This window comes from Diceros bicornis, chromosome 36, assembly GCF_020826845.1.
Source record: "Diceros bicornis minor isolate mBicDic1 chromosome 36, mDicBic1.mat.cur, whole genome shotgun sequence".
Lineage (NCBI taxonomy): Eukaryota > Metazoa > Chordata > Mammalia > Perissodactyla > Rhinocerotidae > Diceros > Diceros bicornis.
The window spans coordinates 15,160,887-15,183,245 of record NC_080775.1 but is presented as its reverse complement, the minus strand read 5'-3'; the positions used below and the strand labels follow the sequence as shown (position 1 = coordinate 15,183,245).

At 43.1% G+C, this 22,359-nt stretch overlaps 1 protein-coding gene across 4 annotated transcripts in view; it reads left to right on the top strand.

Annotated features, from left to right (window-relative positions):
- Positions 1-22,359, top strand: part of FAM107B (family with sequence similarity 107 member B) — a 207,286-nt gene that overhangs the window by 145,958 nt on the left and 38,969 nt on the right. Inside the window, exon 1 of one of the 4 annotated variants that reach the window (XM_058532452.1) lies at positions 1,124-1,217. The exons of the other annotated variants lie outside the window; for them this stretch is intronic. The gene's annotated coding sequence lies outside the window, so the exon portion shown is untranslated. Of the gene's footprint in view, positions 1-1,123; positions 1,218-22,359 lie in introns of those variants that run through there. 4 annotated transcript variants of the gene reach the window in all.

Sequence of the window (22,359 nt, the reverse complement as noted above, 5' to 3'; positions counted from 1 at the left end):
ATGTTTTTGATGACTGTTTTGGCTGTAAACTTGAGTAGAGTCACACCCAGCAGCATCTGTAATTGCACCTCTTTGCCTGGAGTTCCTCAGGAGACTCTGCTCTTTCCCTGGGGCTCCCTGTGGTGCAGTCACCCCGCCTGATGCCCTGGTGGCAGGGACTGGTGAGAGGAGGAGACGGGGAAGAGAGAGGGGAGACGACACTTTGTCTCCTTTTATGCCTCAGCCTGATTAAAAGGGTTTTGGGAAGCCTTATTGGAGTGCCTGGAAGTTGGGGCGTGAGGGAGTGGAGGTAGGTGGGGTGGGTAGCAGGGCGCAGTGCGCCATCGCGGTGCTGTTGACAACGCACCCCATGTGTGTTTCTTGTTCCTTTCGGCACGGGTTCCCGATCCCTTCCAGTAAGAGCTCCATCTCCCAGAACAAGAGCTGACGTTCTTCCTTGAAGTTCTGCATGAACTTTTTGGTTTGGATGCTGGCATCACACAGGGTCTTGTTGCAATTTGAGACTGCTTTGTTTGTGATGAAATGGAGCGAAAGACTGGGAGCGCTTGAGTGCCTGGGGTGAGAAGGGAGAACTCATCCGCACATCGCCCTGCCAGGCAGTGCTTTTCCATCTTTGGAGTTCTCTGTGGTCACTTGATCCTGGACTGCGTTTTTGCATTTTTCCATCTCTGATTGGAAACTCTGAGGACGGGACCCTGTCATCCTAATCTCGTTCTGCAGAGAGCCAGCGCTTCTTCCTGAGGAACGGCTGCTGTTCTGGGTCAGACACTGATGGCCTCGATTTAGACCTGAGTGTTGCTGTCTGTTTAGGAGGGGTGGGGCTGGCTTCGGTCATCAAGTTGACAAAGCCCGTGAAGAGAGCTTGGCCTCTTCAGTCCGGCTTTGTTCCAGACTCAGTGTGTCTCAGCCTCTGAGATCTGCAGGAGGAGCTAGGGGTTTCTTTTAAAGGGCATCGTTTACTTCCGTTTTTGTATCATTTTAGTCCCACATTTTCTGAGCTTCAAACCGTCCCTCCTAAGGGCTTGCCTTGAAATACACACACACACACACACACATGTGCACGCACACACACATCAGTAACAACAGCAACAGATCCTTTTAGGGGACAGCATTGTCTTGTACTTTATATTGTGTCCCCAGGCCCTGGATCCCAAGAAGTGGCTTGATGATACGTGGCAGAGTGTCCTAGCTAGGTCGAAATACAGAAGATCCTTCTCGTGAGTGGACGATCTTGTGTGTTTTCCTTTCCTTTGCTTCTGTTCTGACTTCCGTGGTGAACATTTCCCCTTCCTCTGTGGCAGCTGGTGTTGGCAAGTAGATGTGCAGGTTGGGTGGGTCAAGCCTTTTCTTCCTCCTCCATCCCCACCCACCCTATCTTTATGATACAGGTGGGGTGGGGTGCCAAGCCACAACTTCCGTGACTCCTTTTTAAAAAAATAACACAGATGAAGAGCTAGGCAACAAGCTTGTGATCTCCCATCGATGAAAGAATATTAAAATGTAAAGAAGGGCCGCTGCCTTGTGGGTGGGTGGATGCCCAGGAAGGTGAGCTTGCATCCAGTTTTCCGAGTTCTGTGGTCAATACTACGGTTCTGCATTTCATTGTCACTTGTCATTAATGAGCAGTAGACTCTTTCCCTGGAGTCTCTTTAGCTCTAGCTCATATATATCTCCCTAAAGAGTGCTGACTCTGGGTCTTAAATAAGACACAGACTGTCTTATTCACTAAATGGAAAAGGATATGTCCTCCCCTCTGTCCCTGGGTAACTTATGTCAAGTGAGTAATTTTCCTCTGCCTGGTTTCTTTAAATACAGAAGTAGTATGATTGGCAGGCCCTGGAATCAGACTGCTGGGGCCCACCTGGGTCTGCAGTTTCCTAGCTTTCTCAGTAAGACGGAGATAATGATAGTACACACCTCACAGAGTTGTACAGAAATACAGCTAGTGCATTAGCCGCGTGCCTGTGTATCCTCAGCTCTCAGTAAAATGTTAAAAAACGTGGCTGTTATTGATAATAGCATATACCTCAGTACTCTGGTTCTGTTCTTAGGAGAACTGTTCATCTATCTCCTAGAGATACAGTTACCATCTATTCTCTAATGACCGGAGTGAATTGTTTGAGAGCTGTGTGTGCATTTCTGGGGACAGCAAGGAAGAATATTTGAAATTGAGAGTGTCCCAGAAAACCCGGATCCTTTTGGTTACCTGCAGCAAATGGGCTGATGATGATATGCTCTATGGTTAAAGATAGGGTTTTATTCTCATGTACCATAACCTGGAGTTTTAACTGCTGTCACAAAGAATGTGTCATTGTGCCAAACTGAAACTGTCAACCTGGGCAAGCATCCTGCCAATCTTAAACAATTGTCCTTAACTCCCTACAGTGTGTCTCCTTAAGGTAACTGGGCATTGATTTCAAAACTGCTGCTGGGGTGGACACCTGTCGGTGAAGCCAAAGATAGATGTCCCCTGGGACCCTCCCGATGGCTTTATAAGGCTGGGGCAGGGGATTGCTTTAGCATCTTTCAGGCCAGTTGATTTCCACCACGTTCAGTGGCCCAGGACTCGGACCTAAATCCACCATTTTTTCAAGTGTCGGAGTGAGTCAGAAGCTGGCCTCGCCCCTGCCACCTCCCTGACCTAATTTCCAGCCACTTTCTTCTTTCGTGTGCTCTAGCCACGTTTGCCTCTTTCCTGTTTTTCCTAAACAAACCGAGCTCATGCTTGCCCAGGGCCTGCGGGGCTCTCCAGAGCCGCTCTCTGGAAAGCTCATCCCAGATCCTCAGAGGCCTCTCGATCACCCTTTATCGCATCAGCCCCCCGACTTGCTGCACCCTCTTGCGCTGCTTGTGTGTCCTCCTGACACATCACCAGATGCGTTGCAGGTATCTGGTGTGCTCATTTGTTTCTCGCCCTTCTTCCTCCTCTGCTTGCCCCACCTCTAGAACATCAAGTCCATGAACCCAGTGTTTCCAGCCAGAGCCTCTGCTTTGCTCTTGCAGTGGTTTGCTGAAACCACGGGTGCCCTTCCCCTAGGTGGGATGGCTTCTCATACTTCCAAAGCAACACGGAAGGAGAATTCTTTAGATTTTAATCACCAAGGGTAACTGAGTTGTCTGTCTTCTCAATAAGCTGGCAGAGGGAAATATTTGGGAAGAAAATTCTGCCTAATACGTTCCATCTTTTAAGTTCCATCTTGGTACGAAGTCAGGATCTTGGGAGGCCAAATATGAGGATCACATTAGCCTTTCCTTTCAGTGAATTAAAGTGAATTAAAGGCCAGGCAGAATCCTCTGACTTTGGCCTTGAACTGTTATTTTTTTTTTTTGTGTATGAGGAAGATTAGCCCTGAGCTAACATGTGTTGCCCATCCTCCTCTTTTTCCTGAGGAAGACTGGCCCTGGGCTATCCTCCTCCCCATCTTCCTCTACTTTATATGTGGGACTCCCGCCACAGCATGGCTTGACAAGCGGTGCGTAGGTCCGCGCCTAGGATCCAAATCTTCGAACCCTGGGCCGCCGAAGCAGGGCGTGTGAACTTAACCATTATGCCACCGGGCCGGACCCAACAAGTTTGTTTTTTTAAAATAGAAAATAGCCATATGTTCCGTGCACTTTTATTTGTGAGTAAATGAATATAGGATCTTGTCTGCACTGTTGCTCATTGTTCCTTCTATAAGGTCTCAAAGTGGGCAACTTCTTTAAGACTACCATACCATGATATTTTTTTCTTAAGAAGGAAGATGGGATGCCAATTTTTTTCTGTTGGTAAATCAAGTATATAACGTTTTTTTGGTCCTGGCCACTCAGAAGCTCAAACTCACTTTTGGTACTCAGATCTGGAAATTATATTCGCCTTAATGTGCCACACTTACTGCTTCTTCTGTAGTGTGGCCTTGACTTTTTAACTCTCTCTAGGTGCATACATGACTTTTATTTTAAGGTACCTCACATCTTTGGAAAGAACTAGAAAATGAGCCAACAATTTTATTGTAATGAGAGGTCTTGGGTCACCAATTGGGTTTTGAAATTCTGTTGCCTTTGTGTGTTTTTACTTGGGTAATGCTACTGCAGAAATTTCTGTGTTTGCTTAGCTAGAATTTCCGTTTCTTTGGCTGATCAGATCAGGGAAACGATTTTAGGGCAGTTGCCAGCTGGGTAGGGAGGTAGGTAGGAACTTGTAAATAATCAGAGTACAGTTTTTTTTTTTTTTGTGAAGAAGATCGGCCCTGAGCTAATATCTATGCCAAGCCTCCTCTTTTTGCTGAGGAAGACTGGCCCTGAGCTAACATCTATTGCCAATCCTCCTCCTTTTTTCCCTTTTTCTCCTCAAAGCCGCAGTAGATAGTTGTATGTCATAGTTACACATCCTTCTAGTTGCTGTCTGTGGGACACTGCCTCAGCGTGGCCGGACAAGCGGTGCGTCGGTGCGCGCCCAGGATCCGAACCCGGGCCGCCAGTAGCGGAGCGTGCACACTTAACCGCTAAGCCACGGGGCCGGCCCCAGAGTACAGTTTTGAGGTGAATCTTTCAGTGGTTTATCTGGTTTATTCGAATTGTGAGATTTTGGTTACTTTGCAGTAGAAGGCTTTAAAATAAATATACACTGTTATAGGGAAACCAGATAACTGGTTTCTGGATATTAAAATACGGTTTCTTTCAAGCTCTCCATTGTTGTCAATAGACTTGCGTTGTTTTAATCAGTAATTTAGTGCCTTCCTACGTTCAAAGATTTACACTAGTTGCTGGATGTTTACAAGTGAGGCTTAAATAGCTGATCCTACTTTCGAGAAGTTTACATTCTAATAAATTAGTTTTCAGAATTGGTGTGTCAAATTGGTAACTATTTCATAAGCAGTTAAGGAAATATCTTACCCTCTAGAAAGTTGGTTTATTTACTGACTCGAGCTTAATGCTTAATGTAACAAGTGGGTGTTTTCCAGGTGTTTGGTTCTGGGATTTTTCTGAGAGGCCTGTAGAAATTTATAGAAAATGAGTGTGTTTTTTTGCTTTGTTATAATTTTGGTAAAGTCTTAAAATGAAATTTGTGAACCAGGCTCTCATTTTTAGCACGCATTTGCACAGAAACATTCTATACTGGTGGAGAGTCTGGCTGGAAAGGCATTTAAGATAGTGGTAAATTGCAGATGAATTAAATCATTGCATTCTTTGGGTTAATGTTGGATTCTGTCTTTGTTAGTTATCAGTAATGGTTTGTCGGGCACAATGTACACATTTCTCTTATGCCTCTTTCTCCCCCATTTTAATCTCTTCTAAAGCAGTCATGTTTTTCTTTTGCTCAACAGGAATTCCTACGTAAATACTTCTTTCCAGTGACTGAGATGCAGTGTGTGTTTTCTTGCCTTATCAATGGCCCCTACTTGCATGAAGAACACTATTATTTACTTTATAACAAGGACCACAACGTGAACAGTTTGGCAAGATCCCATTTCTTGTCAAGTCTGAGATGGACTTTTTTCCTCTCAGTGAAGGCTGGTTGTATTTATAAGTTGGTGGTATTATTTCATAATCTCCAAAGGAAATGTGTATCCATAATAGAGAAGGAACTTGTTTATTCTAGATTTTTCTTCACTGTCTTTCTACCATTGAGAAAATTACTCAAAGAGGTTTGGCAAAGTGAAGAAAGATGAAAAAAAGTGGGTTGAGTTTGTGGAATGTATTAATTCAACTGATGTTTATTAAACTCCTGTTGAAAGACCCAGCATGCTGGGCACAGATAAGTATGCAGGATATTTACCCAGGGAGTTCATATCTGGTTAGGGAGGCTAGGCCCATACTTAGAGTCAACAAGTATGTTAGACCTTTGCTCATTCTGTTAGAAATGAAGTCGGTATCATTTTGCTTATTGAACTTTCCTGATTGGAAGAAAGCTTTGTACTTCCATGCCCTTGCTCTGGGCCTGGGGACTGAGAACCCCATGAAGCCCTATTGAAACAGAAGAATAGGTGTTAGTGTTAGGACTGAGTTTAGTTGGGAAGAATTGAGGGGGAAAGGAACCATTCTTAGGTGGCATTAGTGATAGTACCTTTAATAAAACTTAACTCGTATTTCCTGGCCTGCTGCAGCCACAAAAATATTAATTGCCCAAAAATGTTTATTTGGAGATCGGAGTTGTATGTGAATAGAAAACTATGGATTGTAAGTAAATATGTTTATTCACATTTGTGGTAAAAACATTGGACCTACTTGACCAGAGTTCCCAGTATGGACATGTGTTGTTGTGTTATAAGTATAGGTTTATGGATGTAAGTTTAAAGGGCTTGGCCCTTGGGGAAACTGGGCCTGAGATGAGCATAAGAGAGCAAGGCCTCTCCTGCCATCTTTTTTTTTTTTTTAAGATTTTATTTATTTATTTTTTCCCCCCAAAGCCCCAGTAGATAGTTGTATGTCATAGCTGCACATCCTTCTAGTTGCTGTATGTGGGACGTGGCCTCAGCATGGCCGGAGAAGCGATAAGTCGGTGCGCGCTGGGGATCCGAACCCGGGCCGCCAGCAGCGGAGCACGCGCACTTAACCGCTAAGCCACGGGGCCGGCCCTCTCCTGCCATCTTGAGAACTGAAATCCTCAGATCTCAACCTAAAAAATCAAGGGCACACACTGTGATATTAATCAGCATGTCTTTGAAATAAAAGGAGTTTTAAAAAAGAAACAATTTTTTGATCAAAAAAAACCTTGCATGATTATACTCTTTTTAAAATTTTTTTAAAATTTTATTGAGGTCACATTTGTTTATAACATTATGTAAATTTCAGGTGTACATCATTATATTTTGGCTTCTGTGTAGACTGCATCGTGTTCACCACCAAAAGTCTAGTTTCCATCTGATTATACTCTTTTTGATCTACTGCTTGAAATCAGTGTTTAATTTCTTCTTTTTCCCAGTTTTTAATAGAGATGGCATATTACTGATCCCAAAATAATTTGGGAAGGTTTAATCTAATATCTTTTTTCGCTTCAGTGGTCTGAAAATTTCTGTTCTGCTTAACTAAATTTTCATGGTGTTCTCAACTTTTTCATCAACAAATATTTTTTGAGCATTGCGACTTTCTTTAATTTTGTAGTAAACATCCTTATTTCTATTTTATAGCTGGGAAAAATAAGATGTAATAGTGTAAGTTGAGTACACTGTTAGGATTCTAATTGTTTTAGGAAAAAAACCACACAGTCTTTCCTCCTGTCTTTCTCCTTTACTCTCCAACTACCACAGTCACAACACTTCCGACACCAGATATGTGGGGATTTTCTCCCACCAGACAATTCTGACACCAACTGGGTGTCCTACAATTTAACTCAATTCTGACACTGTCTACCTGGAGACAGCGTCAGATCCCACAGGTTCTGGGCTCAGTCCCACGAGACTGCCCCCTCCCTGCTTCAGATGCCAATCACAAGTAGTAGGTCCCCAGGTTACCCACGACAGCTGGTTGACTTGGCTACAAATCAGAGATTCCCATGACTTTCTCCTCCTTGGATTTGATCATATGCTAGAATAGCTCACAGGACCCAGGGAAGCACTTACTTACATTTACCAGCTTATTAAAAGACAGAGATGAACAGCCAGATACATAGGGCGAGGTCTGGGAGGGTCCCGAGCACAGGAGCTTCTGACCCATGGATTTGGGGTGCACCACCCTCCCGGTATATGGATGTGTTCACCAACCCAGAAGCTCTTTGAACCGCATACTTTGGGGATTTTTACGGAGGCTTCCTCACGTAGATGTGATCAAGTATTAACTCCATTTCCAGCCCCTCTCCTGTCTCTGGAGGATGGGGGGGGGTGGGACTGAAAATTCCAAGCTTCTAATCATGGCTTGGTCTTTCTGGTGACCAGCCACTATCCGGGAGCCACCCAGGAGCCCCTCCAGAGTCACCTCATTAGAAAAAAAGATGCTCCTAGTCCTCTTATTACTTAGGAATTTACAAGGGTTCAGGAGCCCCGAGTCAGGGATGGGGGTCAAAGACCGAATATTAGAACAAGAGATGTTCCTAGTGCTGTGTCCCGAGAACCGGGAGCAGACACCACTATATATTTTTTTCTATTCTCTCACACTAATGCTATAGAATACTACTGTAAATATTTCTTCCCAGTTGTGCTGATTTCACTCGTATCACCTAGTGTAGAAAGCCTTCATTTTTTAAGGGAATTTCCCAGTTGTTGTCTGCTTTCTAACTCGTTTTTTGTTTTTGTTTTTATTGTGATAAAACATATATAATATAAAATTACCACCTTAACCATTTTTAAGTGTTCAGCTCAGTGACATTCGTTTCATTCACATTGTTGTGCAACCATCACCACCATCCATCTTTTTTCGTCTTCCCAGATGGAAACTCTGTCCCCATTAAACACTAACTCCCTATTCCCTCCTTCCCCAGCAACCTCCATTCTACTTTCTGCCTCTATGAATTTGACTACCGTAGATACCTCATAAGTGGAGTCAGACAGTATCCATCTTTTTGTGACTGGCTTATTTCACTTAGCATAATATCTTTAAGGGTCATCTATGTCGTAGAATGTGTCAGAATTTCCTTCCTTTTTAAGACTGAATAATATTCCGTTGTATGCCTATACTATATTTTGCTTACAAATTTGACCTTTGATGGATCTGACTCTGTTTTTTATGCTGTGGTTTTTCTACTCTGTTTTTTATGTTTTAAAACATAAACTGCAGTAGGAAATATGTGCCCCTATTAGGGATCAGTGCTGTTTTGTGAAATGGGTGTGTGTGTGTGTAACTAAACCCTGTTGGCTTTTTACGTTTTTTATAGGCAGAGTAGAGCTGAGCTCTTGAGTATCTACCAGGTCTTATGACACTTCACGTTGAGAGCTACGCAGTGCTTCCTGTGTACGGGAGGGGTGGAGTACAAAAGAAGGAGCAGGAAGCGCTGATTAACTCCTGGGGCGTAGTTGTTTTTTTTAAGTATCACACATTCACCATGATACCCTGGGAGGAAATTCAGGTGAATCAGATGTGAGCCGCACAGCGTTGTTTGTAAACAGTTTTCAGGGTTTTCCATGGTGCCTCTCTCTGTACTGTCTCTCTTGGGTTCTTTCTCTCTGTGTCTGAATGAATCAAGGCTGCCTCACGGGGGAGGCTGCGTCTCCTGTGTGTTGGGCGGGGGGCGGGAGTTCAAGTGGACTGTGAACCAGAGCTGAGTCGTTCACCACATATGTGTCGTTCACCACATATGTGTCGTGTGTGTGCCTCTGCAGTTGTAATTCCGCACTCTTGCCTTGATCTAGATTTGACACTTTCCACTAATTTAGTTAACAACCATCTAGAATTGGCAGGAACCTCCTTGGTTTCGAGAGGCGGACCCTTCAGCCCAGGGGTCACACACGTATTTGGACAGAATTGAGACTAGAGCTCAAGGACCTTCTTCACCGATTGCAGGTTTTTTTCCATTATATTAAACACTTCCCCCAAAATAGAAAAATCTCAGCACACTTCATGAGCGGACAGTAATATCATGAATTATGATCCTGAAGTGTGCAAGTTTTGGGTTGTCTCAAAGCCTGTATGCTATAGGTGTTGTGGGAGTTATAGTGAATACTGAAACTCGACCTCCTCCAGTTGGGGAGGGTACTTATAAGTAGTTGGAAAGGTGAATGGAGCATGGTTAAGGTGTGTGAATGTTGGGCTGGGGACGATGCACATGCAGGCCTGGGGAGGTCCCAGTGCATTTGACTTGTGTATGTGAGTGTGTGTGTATATATACATATATATATAGTGTCACACCACCTAATGAGGGAGCTGATTCAAAGGGGACAAATTTGCTTTCGTGAATAGATTTCAGTTAGCTTGCATAGAGGGTATTTGCTTTCAATCAGAGTCGCTGATGTTTATGCACATTCTACTTGTGCTGCCAGAGACAGCATGTTCCACTGGTCTGGGAGGTCAGTAACTGGTACTAGAGCTGAAACAGTTTGTTTTCCATTGTTTGCTCTTGTTTCTATGCCTTATGAGGTCATTCAGTTGCACACAGAGATGGATATGCAAACTTTCCTGCTTTCTGAAGTTGCCACAGAGTCTCCCTTTGAACTTAAATTGGGACTTTTTTGATTTCCAGAAAGAGCTTCTTGGTAGGTTGGGGGGGTGGTGGTGGTAAATTCTTGTTTGGGCTGCTTTTCTTCACTGCTAGAAGGAACCTCTGATGTTGGGAGGTGCATTCTTGCTGTGATCTTTTTGTTTGTTGCCTTGAATGAAGAGCCTGCAAATATCCAGAAAGGTTAGCATTCATTCTCTGTAACCTGTTGTTGCTTATCTTTGAACAAGTGACAAGTGTGGGGCGATAGCCTAGGCAAACTTTATCTTACTAAAGGATGATTTTTGAAAACTTTGTTCATGATTAAAACATAAACAAGAAAATGTGCATCTGAGGTCAGAATAAACCTTGAGATCTTCCTATGGGTCACTGAGTAATCTAGTCCTTCAAATGTGTGAACTTGAACTTGTGGGTTTAACCAAACAGCAGACATATACAAGACCAAATAAAAAGTCACGTCTTGTTATGGTTTTGGACACCGTGTCTTTGCCAGGGAGACAGCTCTGTAAGAGGCTGTCTGTCGTGTAGTCATAAACTATTTTTTCCCTAAGATTCCTTCAGGGGCCCAGAAATCTCTGTCAAACTCTAGAGGAGTTTGCTTACCTTTTAAAAGTATCTTTTGATGTTCAGTAAGTTTTATCTTCATTATTATATCAATGTTCTAGTCAACGTCTGGGGTCCTGATGATTAAACTGTGCATTTTCTTTGAAGGTATCCCCTCCCAGTACAATGTGCCAGACGATGCAGTGAAAATTATAGGACTGGTATGTATTTTGAAGTACTTCATTTAGCAAAGTAGCACTTGATTTGAAATTGTTTTGCTCACTGCCTTCTCTTTCTCCATAGTAATTGTGGATATAAAACAGCACAGACATGCGACAACAACAACAGAACACTCGATATGCCCTGAGTTTAATTTGCTTCTTATTCCTCGGTTGGGATTAGGAAGGATGGTTTCTTGGGTGTCCATTATGGAAACAGTATTTTCAGTATCTGTTAATACCCATCTAATGAGAAAGGGGTTTCAATGCTCTCCTTCATTGTGGTGTAATCATTTCCTCAGTGCCTTGGGCTTGTTTTGCTATCTACTACCTGACCACACTCTTGCCTGGCATAGGTGTGCACAAATATTTGGTGACAACGTAACGTTGATGTGGACAAACATCAGACACACACACACATCATTTTTTTTTTTGGTAGATGCATTTGAAGTGTCTTTTCATTTAAGAAAAATATGGGGTCCTTATTAACATAGAGTTCTCTTCTACCTTGCACACATTCATCTTTATATAAAAATAAAATTTTCAATAGCAGTGATACATTCCATCTTAAGTAATACTGGCTTAACTTTTGAAAGCTTTAATTTATAAAAAAAATTCTCCTATATCTAATGAAATGATTTGGAAATATTTGTTTATTGGTAACTGCATTTGTAGAAAATGGACTTAGTTGCAGGGGAGTTTCTGCTTCAGTTTCTGTGTCTGGTTTTTGATGAACTTTTGGCTTTCCCAGCCTGTGTGGTTGGGTACTGGGCCAAAGCTTGGAAAGGGTCTGACTCTCTCGCTTCCCCAGATCCTGAGAAACTGCAAAAGCACACCAGTGAGGCACCTGAGTCCCGGTTCTCCTTAACTGATGGGGAAGACGGGAAGGGAGAACTTGTGGGCTGTGTGTTCAGAGGAGGCAGAGGGCCCTTGATTACCCTCCCAGGTCCTAAGTGTTGAGTAACCATCACATTTCCTGGCCACCTGTGAGCTCACTGTACTGTTTGGTTTGGTTAGGGCCCTCCACCCCAGGCCTGGCTTAACTCTGTCTTCCCCAGCACTTGAGAGCAAGGTTAGACCGAACAGAAGTGCTTGACTTGTTCTTGAGGGAATTTTTCTTCATATTTTTTTTTCTAAATAACACTAAAAAGCTTTTGCCAAAACAGTGTTTTATCGTTGAGACTTTCTAGCTTCCATAGGACTTAAATCTCCACATGGTATAATCTTAACATGCATGCATGCACACATGCGCACAACACAACTCCCCACGACACAACACATACCTGTCCCTTCTTCCTTCCATGGTGATGTGATAACTAAACCATTTTATTGTCAAGAAATAATTTCTGTGTTAGTTATTGGCAGTGATAGCAAATCCATGAGGATTTTCTGGACTCACTTAACACCCACATTTTATTACTGAAATGTGAGAGATTTAAGGAGAATCGCAGGGTTGAGTGATGGTTTGAATATCAGAACAAAGATGACTATCTGAAACAGAGATCTGAGAATTGAGTTCCAAGAGGAAAGGACTTTTAGACAGGGACCAGAGGAACTCATTCTGGAGCTTAGGACATTTCCAGTCTGTTTTCTCCAGGACATCTATGCTTATGTCCCACAGACTTTGTGGGACACCAGCTCCGCTATAGTTGCCATTTAGTTTGTTACCAGCTAGCCATCCCACACACCACATGGAGTGTACCTCCCACCTCATTCCCTTTCTCCCTGCAGTTACCTCGTGGGTTCCCCCAGCCCTGGGACTCCTGGGACTTTCCTCCTAGAACTGCTCTGTGCTTTCCCCTCTGACCCTAGACTTCCAGACTTTTCCACTGTGTGCTGTGACTCGTGCTGCATGGTCAACCAGCTTCTCCTTCTGGGCCTAACTGAAAGCCGGCTCTCTGAGTTCAGTGCTGCCTGGGGCCCTTGCGAGTGGAGACCGCACCTTCCCCCACACCAGGGGGTAGGGCCCCTGCTCCTCATGGCCACTTTCAGCTCCTTACTCTTCTCGCTGCTCCTTTGAGGCCCATTTCAGTCATATTCTGTCTTCTCCTCCTCAGTGCTGTCATTTACTGGTCATATCTCCTCATTTGTTGAAAATATTGGCACCTGGATCGCAGTCTGCTGCTCCAGGCTTCAGTGGTTGTTAGAGGTCACAGGTGATTCCAGTGGCGGCCAAAGATGGGTGACCAGCAGTCCTGGTTTGCCTGGGACTGGGTGGTGGGGCTTTCTTCAATGGGGGACTTTCAGTTTTAAAACCATCCCAGTTTGCCTGGGACTTGGGCATTTCCCCAGACACGGGACTTTCAGTGTTCAAACTGGGATGAGAGGGTTACCCTAAAAGAGTTACTATTCTAGATCTTGTTAGTCCTGGGAGCTGCTTCTGATCTGAAAGTCAGAGATCCCACTTGCTGGCCAGATTTCTCTATCCTTGCAGTTCATCAGACAGAATATCCCAAGTAACATCAGATTTTTGCTCTTTCAGGCCCATTTCCAGCCCCTCACCCCTGCTGTCACCCTGCCTGTCAGTCACGTCCCACCTCTACTTTTCTAACTCTGTGGCCAGCTTTTCAGCTACACGCTGATCAATACACCAAATTCCCTTCCATCTGCTGTCTTTGCACAGGTGGAGGAGGATCAGGTGGCCCACTGTCCCCAAACCTGTCCCTGGACTGCCAGCTTCTGCCAGAGAAAGTTACACAGATGCCACTACAAAATCCTGGTCCCCAGCTTCCCTAGGGCCTCAACAGTGCCTGAAAATTAAATGTTTTCCTCATCAGCACTCTCTCGCTCCATAATGACTGTTTCCAATCTTCTCAACACTTCTTAATCTCCAGTTTCATACTCATCCCCATCCCTCCTACTGTCCCTCACTCTCAGCAGATAATCTTTCCACTACTAATAAAATAGTCACGTGAAGGCCATTCTCTCTTCTTCCCCGTGCCGCTTTGCAAATCTGCTTCCTCTCGGGTCCTTTTCTCGTTTTTCTGTTTGTAGTGCAAGAGCCATCCCCCTCAATTTCTAAAAATCATTTTCTCCGCAGCCATCTTCTCCCATCTCTGATTTCAACCTCTGTCCTGGTGTTTCTTTCTCATAAGGACTTCTTTCTCAAGTCTCTCCCATCTTAAAAACAAAACAGAACAAACACTGTGAAACTCAAGCCTTCCCTGGGGCCCTCCTCTGTCACCTACCACTTTCTCTCTCCTTTCCTCTGATTAAACCTCTTGAGAGGATATTTTACTTCCTGGCTTGTACTGCTGCTGTTGAACAAATTATCATCAACTTAGTGACTTAAAATGACACATGTTTATTATCTCACAGTTTCTAAGGGTTAGGAGTCCAGATACAGTTTATCCATGCTTCAAGGTCTTACCAGGCTGCAGTTGACATTTGCACCAGGGCTGCGGTCTCATCAGAGGCTCAAATGGGGAAGAATTGGCTTCCAGGCTCACTCAGGTTGTTGACAGAATTCATTTCCTTGAAGGTGTGGGACTTAGGTTGCCCTCTGTTCTTACAGGTCGCTTGTACTTCCACGCCGGCTGGGATTTCCCTTACTTCATGGCAGCTGGCTTCCTTACAGACGGCAAGGGAGAGATACTCCAGCAAGATGTAATCACGGAGTGACATCCCATCGCCTTTGCCATATTATGTTGACTAGAAGCGAGTCACAGGTCCTGCCCATGCTCAGAGGGGAGGGGGTTATACTAAGGGGTGAGATGAGGATCATGGGGCCACCTGAGTCTGTCCACCACATGTCTCAGTTTGCTCATTCCCATTCACTCCTCCGAGCACTATATTCTTTTTTTTTTTTAATCTCCACCACTTGATTGATCTTAGAGAGGCGGAATTGGCTACATAATGTGCAGGGCCCAGTGCAACATGAAAATGTGGGGCTTCTTGTTCAAAAAGTATTAAGAATTTCAAGATGGTGACAGCAAAGCGTTAAACCTAGTGTGGGGCCCATCCAGGCATGGGGACTGCAAACGTCCCACGCCCGAGAAGCTAGCCTTGCAGGGAGGCCTTCCTCCCTGATGCTAAATCCACAGGGCGCTTGGCTGTGCTCTCCAGCACTCGGCAGTCTTTGTTGACCGAGTTGACCCCTCCTGAGAACGTCTTCCTTTCTGAAACGGTCTCAGATCTCTGAGCTGCTGAGACCTTGTGCTCTCCAGGTTTTCCTTCTCTTTCTGGTTCTTCCCCTTCAGTCTCCTTTGCAGGCTTCTCTTCTTTACCCACCCTTTTATATTGGGTTTGGGGGCACCTTTAGCGCCCTATTGAGTAATAGCAGCAGTTGCCATAGCTTCGGTTGCTTGAGGATTTTTGGCTCCCAAATCTATGTTTCTAGGTCAAATCTGACTTCCAAGCTCAGGCACTTACGTCCAGTGCTTCCTGTCTATGTTCACTTGCTTGTTTCATGGGCATCTAATACGCAGCATGTCTAGATTGATCTCCTATTGTCTCTGATCCACTGTGCCACTTTCTCCTTCATGTCTTCCATTTTGGCCAATGGCTTCTCTCTCTCCCCAGGGAAATTGGGATTTCTAAGTATCCTACACTCCTGGTCCTAAGCCCCCTCTTTCTTCTTCTGATTAATCTTACCTATACTTCAAGTCTGTGCCACCACATGTCTGCAGAGGGCTCTCGTGGGACCGTATTTCATCCCCATCATCTCCCTGGACTTCTGCAGCCTGGTCTCAGAGTCTCCTGGGCTTCCTCTGTTAAAACCCAACACACACTTCATTGCTGCTCCTTTGTTGAGTGTCTGCTTCGCCCATTAGAATATAAAAGCCTCACAAGAGCAGGGACTTCGTTCCCGGCTCTATCCTCAGGGTTGTGGAGTGTGCTGGGCCCCTGCTGCACACTCAGTAAATATGTATTGTAATGAAAGAGTTTTTTATTTTCAACCTAATTTTTTTAGGTGTGACCGTTTTGTTCCTTTGTAGAAACTGTTATGGAAAAACAGGACAATGGCATGGATTCCTTTTCTTGAGATACTAGGACGAGATATAATAGTTTTGGGTCTTTTGATTGCATTGTTGTTGATTAGAAGGTCACGTTGTAACAGGAACTTAACGGGTGTTTTCTTATTTCCAGTGGGTTCTGGACACTGATAGTTGGAAGGGTGTGTGTATCATTTGCCTGCAGCATTCACAGAGTAGCTTGTGTAACGTTGGTAGGAGGAAGTGAAACGGATGATAACTGTGAAGATCAGTGTGTGTCAGGTACTGTCATCTGAGTCACTCTGCTCTTACCCCAGATGGATTTTGATAATTTTTTTATTTTATTTTTTTTAACCAGCAAGTGAAGAGGTAGTTGTGGTTAGAGATGTAAATCTCTGATTTTCTGGGGTTCTGTTTTCCTTGCAATATCTGCTTTCAGTTAGTTTTTGGTAGTAGAATGCTGAACTATACTAAGTATAGTATTTGGGGGTCTAATTAGTTAGAGACTAAATGTGGGCCAGAAGAGGAAGAATTCCACTTAAAGAAGACACTGGTAATCTGTAAAAGGTCCTGGAGCAGTGTCATTTTAAGCAGAAGTCACTTATAAGCAAACAAAATATAATACATGGATTTATTTGTTAAAGAGACTCTTAATTCTATAGCCTGGTGGTTCTCAAACTTTCTGATCTCAGGACCCCTTTGCACTGTTAAAAAGCATGTGAGGACCCCAAAAGAACTTTTTCTGTTGTAGTATCTATTGATATTTACTATGTTGGGAGTTAAAACTGAGAAATTTTTAAAATTCACTTATAAATGATAAAAATAGCAATATACCCATTACATTTTAGCAAAAAGACTATTTGTAGTGAAAAATTACTTTTCCAGAACAAAAAAAAGGTAGTGAGATGAATGACATGGTTTTATATTTGTGTAAATCTCATAAATGATTTTTTTAAATGAAAAATAACTATTTTCCAGCACAAAAATTTAGTGAGAAGAGCAGCATTGCTTTACATTTTTTGCAAACCTGTTTCGTAACCGGCTTTAATGGAAAATAGCTGGGTTCTCCTCTGGGCTTCTGCATTCAGTCTGTTGATAGGTTGTTTGGGTTGAAGTATAAGCAGAGCATCCAGTCTCACACAGATACATAATTGGGAAAAGTAGGAGTATTGAAATGACTTTTTCAGATAATTTTGGACATTCTTCTTTGATATCACACCAAAGCTTGACAAGTGGTAGTTTCTTAAAGGTTAGGTACAATGTGGCTTCTGAAACCATAACAATGATCTTTTCCTACTCTGTTACATTAAAATTTGGTGGTTTATCTTGCATTTTGAATAGGACAGAAGAGGGATAGTTAAGTCAGTTATAACACATCCATGTAATGGCATATTATGCAATCATATTTTATTGAGATCGTATTGGCTTATAACATTGTGTAAATTTTGGGTGTACATTATTATATTTTAGCTTCTGTGTAGACTGCATTATGTTCACTACCAATAGTCTAGTTTTTATCTGTTACCATACATATGCCCCTTTACCCCTTTTGCCCTCCTCCCACCCACTTCTCTGGTAACCACCAATCTATTCTCTGTATCTATGTGTCTGTTGGTTTTTCTTCCACATGTAAGTGAAATCATATGGTATTTGGCTTTCTCGGTCTGGCTTATTTCGCTTAGCATAATACCCTCAAGTTCCATCCATGTTGTTGCAAATGGCAAGATTTCATCTTTTTTTTATAGCTGAGTAATATTCTGTTGTGTGTGTGTCCATCTTCTTTATCTGTTCATCCCTTGATGGGCACTTGAGTTGCTTCCAAGTCTTGGCTATTGTGAATAATTATGCAATCATATTTAGAAAGTATTTTATCACAGATGAAATGCTTACAAATGTGTAAATTGTCTACTCAATATGTTTTTAATTTTGCTAAAAAATGAAAAGTGGCATGTGTTTGTATTAATTGAAAGGAAATATATCAAAATGTAGGGGCCCACCCTGTGGCCTAGTGGTTAAGTTTGGCACGCTCTGCTTCGACGGCCCCCGTTTGGTTCCTGGGTGTGGACCCACACCACTTGTCAGCGGGGACCCACTTACAAAACAGAGGAAGATTGGCACAGATGTTAGCTCAGGGCAAATCTTCCTCAGCGAAAAAAAAAAAAAGGTTTGTTTAGCGATGCATTCATGGATGATATTTTATTTTCTTTATACTTTTCTGTATTTTCCAAATTTTCTATTATCGGTGCATTGCTTCTTAAACCAGGGAAAAATAAGTTTCTTTAAAAAAATAAAGAAATAAGTATGTCTATTAAACCGTTTCCCTCGTTCATGGGTTGCCTTTTACAAGTAAAACTCCAATATTTACAGTTGGAGTGGAACAAAGATCCATTTTTTCCCCTCAAGTTTTTGTTTATTTAACAGACTAATGTATAATGTAACCTTTCTATGGCTGTTTTAAGCCTCAGAACTTTTCCTTTTTATTTTAGTAGCAATTGATTTATTAGCGAAACTGTATTCAAGCCAAGTTTTAATTGTTGAACTTTGTAGCGAGGACGTAACTTGTTTTCCTCATTTCTGTTATACCTCAGGCAAGTGCTGATTCTTATCTAAGTAAAATGGCAAAAAGATCTTGTCCTACGATGATAAGAGAGCTGCTCTCATAGTTGAAACATAGTCTGGAAATTAGCATGTGATGAGCCTCTCAGTTGTTGCCTGTGCTTGGCTTTGTCGGGGGCGTGTGTCCCATATTTCTCTTAACAGTTTTATGGCAGGAGGTTGAAGTGCCTTCAGAGAAGTGCAGAGGGCATCTCACATCTGGGGGTGAGCTCTCTGCTTAACCCTCAACTTAGGACGTTTGCTCACTGTTGTGTGGCTGACATGGTATTGTCCCGAAGTATTGCTGCTTAAGGGCTTTTGTCCTCTGTCTGTGGACAGGAGTCCAACTCAATTTTCCTAAAAAGTGGAGGATTTCATCCTGTTGATATTTCTTTGTTTTATGCTCCTTATGATATAATTAAGTGATCATTAAGATGTCTACAGAAGCTACAAAGCATCCACCAAGCAGGAAATTAGCAGTTTTGCGTCCTCCCACTTACCATCTTAAAGATGAGGAACATCATCACATTGACATTTCCAGCTGAACACACAGTCCTCTGGCTTTCGTTAATAAGTTAGTGACTCACTGTTTGCAGTCTCCCAAGACTCTCTACTAAGGCACAGCTCACTTTGAAGTGTAAACTGTGATGAGAAAGGACTTAATTGCCTATTTTGTTTTACATGAAAAGACCGTTCTATCTTCTGCTTAAAACAATTGAGAATATTCTACTTGGGGGCATCCCTAATGGTTCGAGTCATCCATAAATTTGGAATATTCTAATTTAATTCCCACCGGATTTTATGAGTTGAGTATTCTGGAGGGTAGGAAATGCACTCCAAATATATGTACTGGTTTCTTCCTTTTATTATTGAAATTGCTCTTTGCATTTAATTATTTCTTGGATCTGTCATCATCTTTTGTGTAATAGTCTGGGCTTGGGAGGATTTGCAGATTCTAAGTAAGGAATGAGGCGTTATTATTATTGTATTACATAATCATCAACTGCAGTGGGGTTTTACCCTTGCCCACCTGTGGTATTTAGAAAAAAATCTGAAATCCTTGCCATAATCTGGTCCCATCTTCCCTCCTTGCTGTTCCCTGTGCTGCAGCCACGCGGGCCTCAGCCTCTGCACTTGTTGGTGGCTCTGCCTGGAACGGAACTCTTTCCCCACATAGCACATGGCTTGCTCCCTCAGTTCATTCAAATCTTCCCTTCAGTACCATGCAGGTGTCTGCGCTCTCCTTAATGAAGTCTTCCCTGAATATCCAAAATAGCGCAGCCTGTCATTCCCTGTTTCCCTCTATTTTTTCCCCGTAGTACTGATCAGTGCCTGATATTATATTTCTATTTGTTTGCTTATGGTCTGGGGGGCAGACTGCCCCCCAGAATATAGGCTTCATGAGGGCAGGAGCTTCGTTTCCTTTGCTGCTAATTCCACACTGTTTAGAATGGTGCCTGGCCCTCCATAGACATGGAATGAATACTTGATGGATTACTGGAAGAAAAAACTCACCAGATCCTCTCTCATGGGCTTTCCAGATGTTATACCTCCTTGAGAGACAAGCCTTGCTGTGTTGTAACTTGGCTCAAATGGCGCCAAACACTGTGCTCGACATGCAGCTGATGGTCAGATGTTTGGAGAACAGAATTACAGGTGGATGGCCAGGTAGTTGGCTGTTTATGCTCATGTCTGTCTGTGGCTCCTAGAGTATTAATAATCTGTGGGTGGAGAAAGTGGGGGCATGAAAAGCCCAGGGAAGTTGGTGGGAAGCAGTTTTGAATTTCTAATTTGTCAATATTGGGACTTTGGCATACTTGGATGGGATTTTTGATGCTGGGAAAGGAAGCGGTATGAACAACCCTGATGGGGTTCTTGCTGAAAATAATTGATGTGTCAGACATTTATCACAGGCTCAATCAGAGAGTTGATGACAGCTATTTTATCCACGTGCCTAAGTTTCCGTCATGCCCTACTCCTTCTCAGGGACCTGCCACACCCCTGTCTTTCTGACCATGTCACAGGTAAATCACATCTGGTTTCAGAGCCCTGTGTTGACTGCTCCTCCTACCTATTCGGTGTTATTTGCTGCCACTCACCTGATGAGTCCTCCTTGGTTCAGTCAGGCTGGTCTCTGCATCATTTCTCCCATCTGTGGCCCTGGGTGCTCCTTAAAATCTGCTTGGTCAGTGCTGGCTCTGCCTGGCCAAAGCCTTCTTTCAAGGCTTGCTTCAGTGGAGCTTTCACACTCTGGCTAATCCCTTGTCCCTACACTTCATACAATTTAGTTCTGAATCAGTATGTAATATTGTGTGATATTAATATATTATATATCTTGGTTTAGTTTTTATGGAAAGACTAAATACTCTTAAAAGGGATTCTTGTACATCTTTTATATTCCCTAAGCCTGTGATGGGCATTTGTTCCAAATGAAAAAAATGAAAGAAAAAATATGAAATCCAGAGTGCTGGTGGGATGAACTTGATTTTAGAACATTCCGGTTACCCAGTCTGAGGATGTGGGCCCCGTGAGGGGCACTGAGCAACTATTTGATTGTCCGGGTCAAGCCCTTGGGTAGAGCAATGTGTTGGGTCGTGCCTGGCCTGCCAGTTGAAATGAGATTGGGCAGGCGGAGGGTGTGGATTTATAAATCTGGAGATTGTGTGAAAATTAAAAGAACTAGAATTTGTCAGCCTGGCAAGGAGGATGTTGTGGATTTATAAATCTGGAGATTGTGTGAAAATTAAAAGAACTGAATTTGTCAGCCTGGGAAGGAGGATGTTGAAGTTTAAACTAGCACCATTCCCTTCACATTTAGAGAAGGCTCTTACCACTTCCTTAAACACAACACAACATAAAATTGCTTGGAGGAACCTTAATAGTTACTTTTTTTTTTTTTTTTTTTAAGAGTAGGGTGACTTAAATCTCCCTGGTATGGTTTCCACTAGAATGGAGGCTCCTTGAGAGCAGGTCCACCAGTGCTGTGCGCCAGGTGTCCCTGGTCCTCAGTGCTGGCACAAGAGATGCTCAGTGAAGGATGGATGGATGGTTGGGTGGTTCAGCTGCTTGGTCTTGGAGATCGAGGCAGAGGAGGTGTGTGGACTAAATAGCTCTTGCAGGCTTTTCAGTCTTGCCTCTTTCCACGGTTATGTTATGGCTCAGAGCCTATTGTAGGTGTGGCCGATCATGATTGAGTCTCCTTTAGTGGTTCTTTACCGGAGCGGACACTGGTATTTTTTTTTTTGAAGTTCCACAAGTGATTCTGATGTGCAGGCGAGGGTTGAAAAACCACGCCTGTACAGTATTTGAAGGAAAATGGAGGTTAACTAAAGCCAGTTGTTTCACACGTAAATAAACAAAACCAGCATGGCCTTTTGGCGGGTGCATTATTTTGCTGTTCTTTAGTTGGACACCACTACCCCCCGCCTCTCGCTCAGTACTTGAAGGGTTTTTCTTGTCCCCCTACATCTTCATCTGCTACTTTGAGCTTCCTTTCCTAGTTAGCTCTCGGCAGCTAATAAGAATTCAAGCTCTCTGGGCACATTTTTATTGTACCTGGCAGAACATAAAGTATTAAGATGTGGCAGTGTTTTTAAAAATTCAGCAACAAGGTGTAGGTGGTCTCCAGCTCCAAACACTAGATTTAGAATCTCCTGCTCGACTCGCCACCCGTCCTTCAGTTCTCCTGTCCCCCCTGCGCTCTCTCTAGAAGCACAGTTATGAGCCACTTAGATCCTGAGTTCAGAATCAGAGGAAGGAATCCAGTTGGGAAAATCAGGATCAGGTGAGGAGTTGACAGTTGGCCTCTCTGTTTAATTATCTTCTTCCATGCTTCTTGCAATTTCCATCCAATTTTGGTCATTTTCAGGCTGTGTAATAATTCAAACTATACTTTGTGAATAAGTAACCTTTTATTTATTTATTTTTTAAATTTAGTTACTTAGTGTTGCTGAGGAAGATTAGCCCGGAGTGCTAACATCTGTTGCCAATTTTCCTTGTTTTT